The sequence below is a fragment of the Mauremys reevesii genome, linkage group 12, assembly GCF_016161935.1.
Source record: "Mauremys reevesii isolate NIE-2019 linkage group 12, ASM1616193v1, whole genome shotgun sequence".
Taxonomy (NCBI): domain Eukaryota; kingdom Metazoa; phylum Chordata; order Testudines; family Geoemydidae; genus Mauremys; species Mauremys reevesii.
The window spans coordinates 46,569,258-46,580,791 of record NC_052634.1 but is presented as its reverse complement, the minus strand read 5'-3'; the positions used below and the strand labels follow the sequence as shown (position 1 = coordinate 46,580,791).

The 11,534-nt window shown below is 52.8% G+C and overlaps 1 long non-coding RNA gene across 1 annotated transcript; it reads right to left on the bottom strand.

Moving 5' to 3' along the window:
* LOC120375872 lies at positions 1-6,525 on the bottom strand. Its single transcript, XR_005586853.1, has 3 exons — positions 6,475-6,525; positions 1,584-1,696; positions 1-293 (listed from the first exon to the last, which is right to left on the bottom strand). It is a non-coding gene; the product is annotated as an uncharacterized LOC120375872 (long non-coding RNA).
* Positions 6,526-11,534: the final 5,009 nt, after the last annotated feature.

Here is an 11,534-nt window from a genome sequence, read left to right as displayed (position 1 = left end):
TGTAGTTGCCAAAAGTCCTTTTAGAAATAGTCCAGAGGTTACAGTCCAATGTCCATATTCAGGGTGACTCCAGTCAGTGACTCGGGATCTCAATCCTTATGGCTTAAGAGTTCCCTCTCTTGAAACTGAACGCAGATCTGAGATGAAGCAGGATCATGTCCCAGGGTTCTTATACATTTCCAGCAGCCTTTCAGCCTGAGAAAACAACAGGCTTAACTCTTTACCCCAAACATCTTGGCAATTAGCAGAGGGTAATTTACCCATTAAACAGTTCAGATCCAGGTTAGCACAACCTTCAAAGAGACACAGAGACAATAATACTATTTCACTCAAGTATCATCATAAATGTTAATATTCCTTTTTTGATCTTTGAATGAAAACTACAGCAATAGACAAGCCTTGTTTGCTTACATCACAAGACCTGAGCAAACATCTCCCCTTCTACCTCTAACAATGCAGACTTGCATTTCAAAGCTCTGTTCATTTACAGATCTTCCTAACCAGCCCTCAAGGTTCACCCATGGGTCAGGTCAGTGGGTGAGGTGAGTTAATTAACTCTTTCTGGCCCTGTCACCTTTCAATGAAATATATTACACTCATAACGTCACAGGAGGTCAGGAATGGGATAGCAGGGGCTGCGGGTCGGGAGTGAGGGGCACTGGTAGAGCTGGGGGAAGCCCAGAGGGCTGTGGGTCGGGAGTGAGGGGCACCAGCAGAGCTGTGAGTCTGGAGGTCAGGACTGGGATAGCAGGGGCTGCAGGTCGGGAGTGAGGGGCACCGGCAGCACAGTGACTGAGGAACTCAGCAGGGAGTCCAGGGGGCTGTGGGTCGGGAGTGAGGTGCACCAGCAGAGCTGGAGGAGCGCAGGGGGCTGCGGGTCGGGAGTGAGGGGCACCAGGAGAGCTGTGAGTCTGGAGGTCAGGACTGGGATAGCAGGGGCTGCGGGTCAGGAGTGAGGGGCACCACTAGAGCTGGGGGGAACTCAGGGGGCTGCGGGTCGGGAGTGAGGGGCACCAGCAGAGCTGTGAGTCTGGAGGTCAGGACTGGGATGGCAGGGGCTGCGGGTCGGGAGTGAGGGGCACCAGCAGAACTGTGAGTCTGGAGGTCAGGACTGGGATAGCAGGGGCTGCGGGTCGGGAGTGAGGGGCACCGTCAGAGCTGGAGGGAGTGCAGGGGGCTGCGGGTCGGGAGTGAGGGGCACCAGCAGAACTGTGAGTATGGAGGTCAGGACTGGGCTGGCAGGGGCTGCGGGTCGGGAGTGAGGGGCACCGTTAGAACTGGAGGGAGCGCAGGGGCTGCGGGTCGGCAGTGAGGGGCACCAGCAGAGCTGTGAGTCTGGAGGTCAGGACTGGGATGGCAGGGGCTGCGGGTTGGGAGTGAGGGGCACCGTCAGAGCTGGAGGGAGCACAGGGGGCTGTGGGTTGTGAGTGAGCAGCACCAGCAGAGCTGTGAGTCTGGAGGTCACATCTGCAGGGAACAGTTCTGAACTTGGAGCACTTACAACTTGGAGAGTCTTTGTAGGGCATCCCAAAGGTTTCCTGTCTTCACAGACAGTTGTTGAGATGGTTCACCCAATTCCTCACCTGTGCAGACAGCTCTCGGGAGCACTTTTTTCTAGAGCCATAGAGGTCTGAGACCCACGGCTGTTCCCCTCATTCCAGCTGCGAGATCACATCAGGTTTGGAAACTGGAAACCCTGGGAAGGGAAAGAAAACAAGGGAGGTCAGTGGAATTTGTGGGATACTTGTCACAAGGAATATTCCATGGTTTTAACCCCAGCTCATTTTTAAGACGTAACACCCCAAGGCCGGCTTCCTTGGCTCAAAGTGGCAGAAGAGTTATTATTATAACTCATATTCATGACCTTAGTGCCTAAGAGCCAACGAACCACGGGCTCCTGTTGTGCTGGGCACTGCACAAACCCAGAATAGAAGATGGCCCATGCCCTGAAGAATTTACAGTCTAACTAGACAAGACAGACACAGATGAGGGAAGAGGTGGAACCCGCCAGCAGAGTGAACTATGTGAAGGCAGAGGGACAGATCTGATGAACACAGGTATAGAACTTGAGACTATTGTATTTAATGTTATGACTGGGGCCAGTGTTTTCCGGAAATTGCTGCTATTACTGCATTTCCCCCTGAAATTACTCTTCATTTCTGGAATCACCCTTCGTATCCAGAATAGCTGAACAGAAGGTGGTTGGGGATGCAGGGTCACAAACCCCACATTTCTGCCTGGAGACCCCTGACTCCTCCCCATGGCACGGGGCAGAGGCTGGGGGCTGGCTGCTTTTGAGACTTGCTGCCAATTTCTTCCCTCCTCATACAAGTCTGGGCTCAGAAAAAACACTGGAGCTTCCCCTTGGGAGACGGGGCACTTGGCAGTGGGACGCTGGGCACCCTGATCGTGCTGCAGCGCAGACGGTGCTCGCACCTGCTCTCGGCTGCGTCCACAGCACCTCTCCCCTGCTCCTCTCCCCTGCACACAGCTGGCTCATGTCCCGTCTCCCCAGCACACAGCCGGCTCCAGGCTCTCAATGCCCAGTGTCTGGGCCCCACCTTCCCCACACAGCTGGCTCCTGTCCCCTCCCCCCAATGCACTTTCCGGCTGTAAAGGATTATATGTTGCTCATGCTTGTCAATTACTCTGTTTTCGCTGCCAGCAAACACTGGCCCTACTTATGACTGTTATCTGTATCTCTGAGCCAGCCCTTGAAAGCACGAATACTTCACAGACTGTGGTGCTGAGATGGGCCAGATGATACCGAGGAGGCTGAGGGATGGGGGGATGGGTTTCCTGTGCAATCTGGTGTCACTAAGGCTGGATCTCAAGGTTGGTTATGCAGAACTCCATCTTCTGAAGCTTTGCCCCGCACAGAAAGGGGCAGTGACTGATTTTACCTCTTTCGGGAGACTGAAGATGACAGACTTTTGGGGGAGAAACAGCTGAGTTTGAGCTGACTGAGAAGGGCTTTTTTGGGCTACAAACTGACATGACCTGATAACCCAGACATAAGCTTTTAAAGAAGGTTTTTAATATACTTTGGAATGATCGGGGATTCCCAAGAAAAATTTTGATGCTTTTCTTGCTTTATATCTTTTCCCCATAAGGCACACTGACACTGTCATGGATCCACAGGATCTGTGCAATGCCCTGGCTTTTAAACTGTCCTTGGGAGGTGCCCCTTGAGTGCACTAGACCCCCAAGGGCTCCCACTCTTCCACAAGGACAGGCCATGTAGCTTGAGCACCTGAGACTGAGCCTCTGGCTTCAACACTCCTATTTCAACCTGTGAGCTCTGCCAGCAGATCCAGCCGAATGACATTCCTGTTCAGAGACTGTTCCTCAGTCAATGCACAGAGCAAGTTTGTGCTGTGACACTGGGCAGACTTTTAAAACATAGCAGGGTTCATTAGTCAACTGAAATACAGCACTGAACGTCTTTAGATTAGCACAGAGAAGCAAAGACGACGATATAGTCCATACTGGCCAATGCCCTTGAGCCAGGCTGCTGTAGAAAACAGTTTGGTTTCCTTTCACTGAGCGTGTCCATTTGTCTTTGCTCCAGTAGAGCTCCCTGCATCTGCAAACCCAGTTCTTCCTGCTCCCAAGCACATAACGAGTCCATGTGTGTTTCACTCAGCCAAGCTGAGACCCTCCCATGGACAGGTGACAATTATTCCCTTGTCTCTGTCAGGTATTCCACTGATGTAGGTTGGTCCCAGCCTGTCCTTAATGACCCATTCATATCACCCCATGACAGCTCAGTGACAAAACACCTCATGTCTCCTGCTCTTTATAATCATGGCAATACCAACCACAGAGGGAAACTGAGGTGTGTATTGACATCACCAAAATTCCTGCCTCTCTCACACACACACGGCTCACAGCCCTTGGAGAGAAAGCAAAGCACGGGAACTGGAGGTTAGTCCAGTGAACACAGTGGAGGACAAGCTGCAATCCTCACAGCCTGGTCAAACAGGAGAGGCATGTGGGTCCCCACCCATAGAGAGGGGCTGGCTAGAGGCCTGATACCCGAGAGGCCATTCCTTGAGCAGACCATGGAGGCAGGTCAAAGGTTTCGCTACCCCAGAACTGTGGCATCGCAAAAGCAGATTTTGGGGAATTAGGAAATCTAGTGACTCAGGTGTAATGGGAGGGAGAATTAAACTCCCCCAGTGTGTGGAGAAGGCTGGGGAATTAAGCACTAAAATTCAGGAGCAACAGCCCCTAATTCTTCCGAAAAGAAGGAAGTTTGGGGTGGGCTTTAGCAATTAGGTTGCACCACATTCATAGATTGGAATTATTAATTAATAAGTGATGTAAATCATGAGTATTAATGCTTGATGCTTAATTATGGATGTCCCAAAGGCCACGTATGGGTTGGGGCAGCTATTGACATTCTTGTAGTCAGAGAAAAGGAGCAGATATGGTATATAGCCATCCTAAGGAAGTGGATAAAATACCTCTCCTAGTTACCAGTTTTTCATTTTGTCGGGTCCCTGAGACAGTGTAAACTGAAGCAGGGCTCCCTTCTGATGGTCTCCTTTGCCCGTCGATCTTTCTTTCCAAGGGTGTCCGTATCTTGTAAGTATGCACAGGGCAAGACCCTCTTTACTGTACTTACCTTAGTTTAATCGTTACGTGTATTGAGCCTGGCCTATGATTTCAGTTATAACTGTCTGGATTAAATCACGTTTCTGTGTTTCACCAAATTCCATCTTCTCAATTACCTTTGAGTAGCCCTGTACAAGGGCAAGTTGTGCCCCAACCTGTAATCTTATAGGTGTAGAAACTGTACAGGCTACACCACCGCCCTGTGACATCATCAGCCAAGCGCCCATTGGTGCCTGGGAGGTGGCCCTGGTGTGGGAGGGAGGATGCAGCAAGGACTCAGGGTTGGAGGCCGGGGTCACTGTGCATAGAGATGGGGAGGTCATATGGGGAGGGGGGTAATGAGCGGGAGAGGGAGGTCAAGAGTTATAATAATAATAATATTGGGGGGGGGGAATGTATAATGAAGTGAAACTGAACAGAAAGAAAACTGGAGTGGAGGCTCTAAAGCAACAAGGTTTGGGTAGGGATTCGGGGTTAAAGGTCTGGGATCCCCCAGAGCTCTGGATCCCCAAACCTCTCCTCCCTCCCACTGACCCACCCAGCCCACTTCCCGGGTGCCCGTCCCCCCCACTCCCCGCCCCGTAGTGCCCTTACTCTCAGCAGGCACCACCTCCAGCCACCTTGGGAACTTCTTGTGTTCCCTCCTCCTCTCTCACAACCTCCTCCCTCCCCGCTGCTTCTTAGCTCTAACCCTGCACACGCCCTCCCCATGTCCTGGCACCCCAGAATTATCTACTCCCCCCTTCTCCTCCTCTCCCATAGCTCTGTTCTCCCTTCACCCGTGGGGTCCAGAATGGCAACATTATACACTCTCCTATCAAAAGAGGAGCTCACCTGACTGTCACACAAGCCATGCATGAGTCATACACCTATTAACTCAATTTAGAATTCTACAGGTGGCATATTTTCCTCCTAAAATGAGGAAACGGCATGAAAGCTACAGTGATTAATGTAGTTATTAAGGTATCCTATAAGGATACTGTAGCAGGGTGGACCCTGCTCCTGCCCGGAGGGGCTTGAAATGCTGCCTGCCAGGGCTTGAGAGGCGTGGCTCTGGAAGCTGGGCTGATTAAGGAAGTGGCTGCAGCTGCGGCCACGCCCCAAACTGAAGCCCTGGGGCTTATAAGAAGGCAGGGAAGCCAGGAGCAGTCAGTCTCTCCCTCTGCTTCCAGAGGGAGATGGGCCTGGCTACTTAGAGGTTGAAAAGGTACCTATGGTGAAGCAGGGCTGGGGAAGGGCTGAGGAGCTAGGGAAGCTCCAGCCTGGAAAGCCCCAGGCTGCGGCCTAGGAAAGGGCAAGAAGTACTGGGGGTTGCAAGGGACAACCCAGGAGTAGGTAAAGCAGCAGGTCCAAACCCCCTTTTGCCTGTGATGAGTGGGCTGATACTGCAGTCTGCCCCAGGGTGTGGGGCTCAGCCATGACTGTCAGTGGCCACTACTGAGGCAAAGTGGGGATAGTAGGGTGGGGGCTCCCCTGGGAGGGGGAGACCCAATTATAGTAAAAGGGGCACCGGGTCCTGGGAGGGACACGGGGCCGATAGGAAAAAGGGGGATCACCGGCCTGCAGAGGGCGCTCCGGGCTGGAAAAGAGCTAATTCCCCGGAAAAACCAGCATGAGGCGCCGCGGTGGTGAGTAGCCCGTTTACAGATACATTAAATGCAATTTTAAAATGACTGTTGGCACCAAAAAGGCACATGTCCAAAAATTATTTTAGTGGGTGGGAGATAAGGCAAAAAAAGTGGGGCAAGGGAACTTGTCAAAACTTGTATGACAATTAAAGGTATAAAGTTATCACTGCTCAGATTTTTTAGAGCCCCCACAGCTTCTAATAACCGAGGGGACAGGACTCCTCACCCAGCAAGACCACCGTCTCATAGTTCTCCTGCATGACGTCTCTGCAGAGGGCTCTCTGAGCGGGGTCCAGCAGAGCCCACTCTTACCTGGTGAAATACACAGCCACCTCCTCGAAGGTCACCGGCCCCTGAAAGAGCAAGAGTCCAACACTCAGTACCTGCTGCCCCCGTCACAACCCCACCACTCATGGGGGGAAAGGAGCCAATCAAAGGGAAGCTCTGGGTGGCTCACAGGCAGGAGTCCCACCTCCACCCCATTCACAGCATCCAGGAAATGCCAGGGTGAGGGGACGAAGCGAGAGCCCCTTGTCTCTCCCAGCAGATCCATCACCCCCCTACTAGCCGCAGACGGATACAGGAGATGGAGCCCCTAGCAGGGCGCAGGGAGAGCTCGCTGGCAGAGAGCCCAGCGCTGTTCTCATTGTGAAGAGCAGGACAGGACCAGACTTAGTGGGGGGCAGATGACATGACGGTCCAGGGGGGCCTTGCTGAGGGGGTTCCTCCAGCAGGGGTGTCCTGTCTCTCCTCCCCCCACTTCTCTTCAGCTGTCTGCCCCTGCAGCTCTTCCTGCAGCCCTGCCCCCTCCCCCCACTGGGAGCTGCCCCCGGCCAAGCTGCTCCCAGGAGCCTCCCGTGTGCCGTGCGGAGGGGGGGGGTGTTTGCTGATGTCAGGGTGGCCCCACCCTCCTGCCTCTGCCCAGTCTCTGCTGAGCTGAGCGGGGGGGGACAAGAGTCTGTGCTGCTGCCTCTGGGTCAGGAGTGGGAGCTGCTGGCCCCTGCTGCCGTGTGCACGAGCCTTCGGACTAGTGAGTGCCGCTGGGCTGGGAGTGACAGCGGGTGTGTCTCACCCCCGCCCCCCGCCACACACTCACCCCACAATAGACACTTCAATTACTGTTATTACTTCTTTTTACTTCCTGTCAAAATGCGCAAAGTGCACATAGTCTCTGTAATTTTATTCTTTCACATTTGGTCAGGATGACAGTGCTGGTATTTTAGCTTTCTGACTGGTCTGTGCATTTCAAAATTTTATTTCTGTCTTATGCTTAAATTCAATTCTTTGAGTAATGAGTTCTAAAATGCCTCACCTGTCCTGGCTGGAGTAATTATCATTATTACTGTTATTATCGTATTGTGCTTTGTCATTCATTATTTAAAATGGTACAGTCAAATAACAGACTCTACATTTTGCATGTACTTACCTTAGCAGGGCTCATTTAAAAAAAAATTAGCTAAACTCAAAACTTTAGACACTGTGCAGATGAAGATCACTTATCTTCAGATTGTATTTTTAAATCTGTCTGTAAAGTAACTTAAAATGTCTATGAAAATAAATACAGTTCCAAGTATGATACTAATAGCAATGATGAAGTGAAATGTTAGTGAGTCACCTACATGGTAGTGACCAGTTAACACAAATGCCAAAATAACTAGAGAAATAAATTCCCATTCGTAAAACAGAGAAAAAAAACTTTAATCCCCTATGTAAACTAAGTAAATATGTTTTCAGTGGAATGAAAAACAATTGACTAAAATAGAGGAGTTAATGGCAGTAACATGGAGCGTGTCTCTTAGAGAAAGTAAGCAGATTTTATTTATCTCTACTAAAGATGGGGTAAAAAGTATCAACCTTGTGTTTCTGATACCTGCATTAAAGCTCCAGAACTGATACCTCAAGGCTTGGGATAGGGAATATCTTGCTGTATTGTCTCCTGATTGTTCTAAATTTACTTTTAAATTTAATATGTGGCTGTATTAAGATTATGGGAAAAGAGGTACCAAGTGGTAACAGGGTGAACAATTAGCAGGAAGATTAATTTTAAATAATTTTTTTTTGTAAAGGCACCTCTGTTTCCAAATGTGCCTTAACCACAGGATACAGGTTGTGTGTCAATGCTAATGAGGTATAATCAGAATCACGTTATAAAAAGGGGGTGCCCAGAGCAGGAAAATTGAGCTCCCTGTGGGAAATTCCAGCAGGAACCATCCCTCTACTGACGATCAATCCATGAGAGACACCTCAGACCCTAATACTATTGAACAGGATGTGAGTAGAACTAGAGTTGTAACTTTTGCACAGGTCTTCATAGAATGTCTATATGCCTTGGGTCGTCATAACCTTAACTGTAACTTCAATAAAACTTGTAAAACCGACTAGACCTTGTACCTGTGAATGTCTGTGTGGTCACTACCCTTGGTCTTTGTGTGTTCCTAGAGACTGTACATTTGAAGCAAGTAGCAGAGGCGACTTTCACTCTGTTAAGCTTGAAACTGTCGCCACCAGAGCCGACACCGCGGCGGTGTAATATCACGTTACAAACTGCACTTTAAATAAAAGGCTGCACAATACACAACACACCAGGCCACCCTCACTTCTGCGCTGCTGCTGCTGGCGGTGGCATGGCCTTCAGAGCTGGGCGCTCGGCCAGCAGCCACTGCTATCAGGCCACCCTGCCAGTGCTGAATTTGTGCCATGGCTGAGCTCTGGCACCTCTTTCAATACAAATTAAGCAATAGAGGGAGGCACCGGGGCCTGGACGTGATGGTGGGGAGCCTGTGAGGGCCAGGGGGGATGGGGGGCACCAAAATACAAGTTCACCCAGGGTGCCATTTTCTCTAAGGCCAGCCCTGGAGCTGGGTATGGGGGAGGGGCATATCCCCTAAGGCCGTGGTTCTCAAGCAGGGGTCCCTGGACCTCTTAGGGGCTGCGAGCTGGTTTCAGGGGCTCCTCCAAGCAGGGCCAGTGTTAGACTCGCTTGGGCCCAGGGCAGAAAGCCCAAACCTCCCTGCCTGGGGCCATGAGCCCTGCCACCAGGGGCTGAAGCCAAAGCTGGAGCAATTAGCTCTGTGGGGGGCCCTGTCACATGGGGCCCCAGGCAATACCCCTGTTTGCTACCCCCTCACACCAGCCCTGGCTTTTCTGTGCAGAAAACCAGGCATATGCAGGGCAGTGGGGGTTTTATAACATGTTGAGGGGCCTCAGAAAGAAAACAGTTGAGAACCCCTGACTAAGCCTCATTGGTGGGTGCCCCTCTACATCTCACAGCAGTGAGGCTCCAGCCCTGGGATTCTGCTCCCTTTACCTAGCCCCACCTAGGTGTGTTCTTTGCTCTTCCACAAATCAGAGCATTTCCACCTTCTAACCTTATGGGTCTGTTCCTAGAATGGAAGCCACATATTAACCAGATCCCAACAGGTTTGCTACACCCTGGCTTCCTCCCATTCTCCACCCTGTGAATTTCCTGCCCCGCACCAACCTCCAAACCAGACTGCCCAAGCCTCCCACCTCCTGTGTATCTGCTGTCACTCTCCCTCCAGCAGGAACCCACCAATAACCCCCAATAATCCCTACCTGAACAGGATCCTCTGCAGCCATTTCCCTTCCCTGTCCCATGGGAGGATGGGATGAACTGGCGCGAGACATGAGCATCATTCTGCAGCCTGGCAGGATGAGAAGGGCAGTTGTGGATGTTTCAGAACTGGCTTTAGTTCATTTCACATCACAATTCCCCCAGGCCCTTTCCCTGCAGACAGACATCCTAGACTCTGCCATGCTGGGAAATGCTTGATCTCTTTATTACAGTGCAGACCTGACCCCTCCTGCCAGGGGTAAATCCACAGACGTTTTTCAGCCTCTGCAGTAATAAAGTCTCTGAACAAAATGCTAGAAAGGAGCAGAACCAAAGGGGCTGGGAAGGCTCCATAGGGGACACTGGTTCCTCCTTCCCCACCGGTGCCCCAGCCCTGCCCTGTGGCTGGCAGAGAACAGCCACCCCATCTCCACCCCAGAGGGAGCTGTGTCTCAGGGCTCCCCCAAACAGCACCCAGGAACCCCCATCCCTTTTGGGGAATGACTCAGGGCAACAATTTCCCACCCAAACAAGGACGAATTGCTGCAGATGAAATGGGGGGAGGGAGGAAGCCGCCCCCCCCCCAAATATGAGGAAAATTTAAATTGACATTTGAGACTTATGGAGAAAATTGGGGAAAATAAGAGACTAGAGAGTCAATAATTTTAGGAAAAACGAGGGATTCTCCTTGGGTTTGACGGTCCTGTGTGGTGAGGGGAGAGAAAAGGGGGAGAACTAGAGAGACTTGTTACCAGTACTGGGGAGGGAAGTGGCACAGACAGCAGAAGGAGGCAGGTATCTCCCCCCCCCCCCGACTCACACACACTCTCCCCCTGGACTTTCCCAGCTGCACAGAGACCGTTCAACCCCCACCTGCCCCACTGCCCTTCCCCCGCCTGCAGCTCCGGCTTCTCCCCGCCCGCCCCCGCCAGCCACACAACAGGGAACCCCCGGGCCCCAGGCTCTGGCCCCACCTGGAGCCCAGCGGGGCCGGGGGCAGATCCTGCTGCAGCTGAGAACAGCGGCTCCGCTCCGGCCCGGGCGGCTCCAGCGCTGCTGGCAGCACGTGGCCACCAGGGAGCAGCTGCTGAGCCCGGGCTCCTGCGTCACAATGTGCCAGAGCCCCGCCCCCAGGAGCTGCCCCGCCCCCAGGAGCTGCCCCCCCCAGTCTGTGCCAGAGCCCCGCCCCCAGGAGCTGCCCAATGTCCCATCTCTGGGCTTTGTTCTCCTGCCTCCTTGTTCCCAGCACCCACCGCTCCCAGCTGCTCCCTTCCTGTGTCTGCAAACACCCCCCCGCCCCCGGGGCGGCTGCAGCGCTCGCTGGGGCTGTCTCCAGTGGCTGAAGTTGCCGCCATCTCTGCTTCACCTGGGGGGGGGGGGGCGGAGAGACAAAGCGAGGAGATGGTCCCAGGGTGTGAAAGCAAAATTAGGGGGCAGGGAAAGAAGGACTGTTTGGAAAGGTGGGTTTTTTGCGAGGGGAGGGGAGGTCATTCCTGTATTGGACCAACTGCCGGTGGGGGGAGAGCGAGAGAGAGAAGCGACACGCAAGCTGCGCTCTTTCCCCAGCAGCAGGTGGGCCACGCCGTGTCTCTGCTGGCCTGGCTTCCCGGGACGGGACCCGGCTACCACTACAGGGCAGGCAAGAGCGGTGGCCCAGGCGGGCAGGGGGAGGGGCCTGAGCGGAGGGGCGGAGCCGCGTGGGCGGGTATGCA